Consider the following 4,416-nt stretch of genomic DNA (forward strand, 5'->3'; position numbering starts at 1 on the left):
ATAAAGAACTTATTATTATTATTATTATTATAAGTACTTATACACTACACAACACGCTCTCTATTACGAGATTGGATTATTACCAATTTTATAAATGAAAACAATGCATTCAAAAGTTTAAATGAGTCGCAGACCTAAGACGAAGGCTACTTATTTTGTTTTCGGAAGTTACTTGTAAGAAAGTCATACATAGTCATAATTTAACAATAAATTTAATATCAAATCAACAAAACGAAATCCCCAAGGTACCAGATACTTTACGCACTAAACAAAAACTCCAAAAAACAGCATAAGAACAGACAGATCTCACCAAATAAATTGCGCACGGATGGCGCCGCCGCCGCCGCCGCCGCGCCGCCTGCAGGCAAACGCATAATTATACGTCATCTTCGATTCCACTTCAATTCACCAAAGCGGTCAATAAAATTACATGTAATTTCTCAACTGACTGTGCATTCGAAACGGTTTTCACTTAAACAGCTCATGCTCGGAGTTTAAATGATTAAAATTCATGTTTTTTTAAATATTGTAAACTGAAAAACGTAGGTTTCTTACACCTTTTTGTTTTGTCATCATGATCATCATAATCACAAACCATCACTGTTGGGACACGGCTCTCCTTCCAGTGAAGGAAGATTTTTAAATAATACGTATGTACTTTTTTATGCTTTAACACACACACAATTACTGAGATTTTATGAATCTGTCAAATAATAATACTTATTATATCTTTCTCTAAATCCCTTTAACTATTTTTTTTGTGTGTTGCTATTCTGATTCCAATTATTATGTCATTTTTACTAGCAACGACCTTTTCAAAAAGTTTTGATTTATGCACCTGACACATAAGGTGACAACCCTAAATTTAACTTTTCAATGATTGTTAATGGTCTTGTTTTCTCATCGACAAAGCTTACAGTAATTATTTATTAAACAAATGCAGACTTTAATGAAACGGGTTTAATATTTTAATTGTAGAAACTTGTGCAGGTTTCATATGGCCTCCTTATAAATCTTAAGATAAACAATTATTGTGATCATACGAAGTTACCTTACTTTTTTTCAAAAATGTTACTTTTATGCATTAATGTTGTCGTTATCAGATCTAAAACATTTCCTACATAGAATTTTATCCAAAACTCGCAATTACAAAACGTTATAAAGTCTCAAACTTACTGTAAACTATTTCACAAGCTACTCTAAGCCAACTCTAAGTACACGCTCTATTACATAAAATATTATATTATACACGCACTAGCATAAATAGTCATCATCATCATCAGCCAATAATCATCCACTGCTGGACATAGGCCTCTCCCAAGGAGCGCCACAACACTCGGTCCTCGGCCTTCCTCATCCAACCACTACCCGCCACCCGCCTAAGGTCGTCAGTCCAGCGGGCAGGAGGGCGTCCCACGCTGCGTTTGCCTGTTCGTGGTCTCCACTCGAGAACTCGTCTACCCCAACGGTTATCGGTTCTTCGGCAGATATGACCAGCCCACTGCCACTTCAGCATAAATAGTCATTCAGAAGCTTTTAAGATATTTAAAAATACTATTCGCATAGATTTTATTTTACTGATAGACTCCTAAGACAATTTTCCTATAGTGCAACGTTTGTGGAACCTAGCTGACTACCTAAATATTTTTCTCCCTCATATCTAACACAAATAAATAAGCTGATAGATAGTAAATCAGTGGGTCATTCCGAACAACGGCAGCTTCTTCAACTTTTGGAATATTTAATAATTGTTGAAACCGCTTTTGCAACACCCTGTATGTATAAATTGAAGTCTGCAAAATTGACTCAGTAATATGGACACACGCATCAGCGATAACCACACGTAATAAATCTCTCATTGACACGTCATATATTTCTACTACCATTTCGTGCGTTCACAAGTTGAATAAATTGCAGATAATCCTAATATGAAATATCAAAAGAAATTCCTTCCATTTTGTTCAGTCTAGTCCGCGTCAAGTTGGTATTGCCATAGAAGTTCTTGCGGTTCCGTAGACACCAATATAATATTTGTTATGTTCTTGGGTGGTCAATAAACACCATACGGTAATTTCCACTGTATGAAAATCAAAATTACAGAATTTACAGAATTGAACACTTACATAATGCTGATCGATGGGACTCCACTGTCTCAGAGATGGATGATACTACACACCAATTAAAACACTCTTGTATATGCCTACTAACACTAGATGTAAGAACATTGTATTACTTACTAATATGGACTACTTGTCTGATAATAAATAAATATTATTATTATTATTACTTTTATTATGTTATTTTTTCTCAATAAATCACTGTTAAATATCTTTGACCCAGTTACATTTGAGTCGCATCAGATGTAAGTTTCCTTTATATCTCGTTTCCTCAATTTTCCATTTATAGACCAAGATAGTTTTCCCTTGGTCTATAAATGTATTATTGTACGGAATGTATTGGTTAATTATCCCCGTCCACGGAACCCTAAGTCATTTTTCAACTTCGGTTCTTGTTCTAAGCTAAAAGGGCATTGGCTGCTGATAAAATCACAGAGCATGAATAAAATATCTCGTGCGCAGACTAACAGCGAGTTTCTCACCTGTTATCTGTGTGTGACAAACTACTGCTGGCGGGGAACTGAAATTGATTTACGGATACCTAGACTTGGCTCACTGGGAGACATATTTCCGACATAGAAGTCTGTTTTTTGTTCATCAACAGTCGATTATCAACGGCGATTAAGTTACCTATCGTTCTATTGGCGATGACGAGACGATCGACTGTTGATGAACCGTTCAGAATCTGTCAATTAAAAAACAGTCATTACACTCGAGAAATTGATATTTATATAGCAATCATACTTGCAAGTAGAAAACTAATATCTTATTATTTGTATGAATTAAGAGTAATACCTACTGCCAGAGATACGTCACACTCACGAGCAATGAAAAAAATTCAGTGACAGCACCAATTTACTCCTAAACGGAAATAGCTAACTTAATATATTATATTATTATGTATGTATCCGATATACTTCATAATGGTACAGTAAGGGGCAGAAAAACCTGACCCCTCTCAGAAGCATTGTTACTATGGTAGGGGGATCAGGTTTCTCTGCACTTGACCGTACTACATATTTGTTCTCTGATAGCGCCTACCACAGTGTTATAAGCCATATTATACAAACGATTCTGCGAGGCTATACGTATTACTTCAGGAGCTTTCATGATGATCATAATAATATTTGCCTCGCAAACAATAAAGTTATGACGTGACATTTTTAAACTAAAACGAGTATTTGGACCAAACGTATATTTTTATTATTTAAAATTATAGGTATATAATATTTCTTATTAATAACTTGGGAAGGCTTTTCTCCACCCAGCATGGACCAGTGCAGCGAAAATAATGCTTTGATAATGATCCTCTGTTTTTGAAGTAAAATACAACGGGATGCCGGAATTAAATCACTTTAAAGAGATGCGAAGCTCGAGGGCAAATTGAGTAGGTGTTTTTTGTCTATGATAATGAATAGATCTCTTAGTACTGCAATAGTTCCTAGAGGTCCTAGAATAGTACTTCCAAATCCTTACGTGATGCATGATGATCCCTTTGGCTGATGAATAGTAGAATCAAGAATCTGTCATTGATCTTTAGTGTGTGACCTCGCATTTGTGTATTACAATTATTAATTCCCATGCATAAACCCGTAGTATTTCGTCTGCTCTTTCAATCATAAACCGTCGTTTATGGGTCGCTAAAGAAAGAGTCAGCTGTATTTCTGCTTGAAGATTTGTTTACAATCTGTGCACGTGTGAGGGAGATCGCGATATGTTTGACGGCGTGCCGCGTGCGAGGTCGCTGCGTGCGTCAGAATCTGCGACAGGCGTGGGGTTCTTTGTTTGAAAAGGGCCTTATGTGTACAGTCCCAGGGAGGTTACTCTATACTGACGAAAAACGAACGAACGAGAAATGTCGTGCAATCGGCACGTTAAATAGAACGAATCGTGGCTCGGCGCAGCATCGCTCTGAAACTTAGTTTTTCGAAATATAGTGTGACCCCCAGCTTCATAAGTATAGCGGTGGTAGCTATACACTGTAGTACCTTGGCAAACTCACAAACCACCTAGCGTTTTTGTTAGCCATCTAGAACCGCTTTTTATTTGAGAGGGGTAAGAAATAAGAGTGTTCGTAGCCTAGTTTCATCAAAATCAGTTCAACAGTTTAATTTCCACCTAGGCTAGTTACTTGTTAAAGCTTGATTAGTTTAGGAGGAATGTTTGATGCTATTTGGTTCGAGGTAAGTATATTATTCATATACACATAATATGTAGGTAGGTCATTAACAAATTCCAATAGGCATTTTGTATTTTATGATGGCGAAGTATCTATTAAAATAATCAAACACTTGGTTAT

Source organism: Plutella xylostella, chromosome 18, assembly GCF_932276165.1.
Source record: "Plutella xylostella chromosome 18, ilPluXylo3.1, whole genome shotgun sequence".
Lineage (NCBI taxonomy): Eukaryota > Metazoa > Arthropoda > Insecta > Lepidoptera > Plutellidae > Plutella > Plutella xylostella.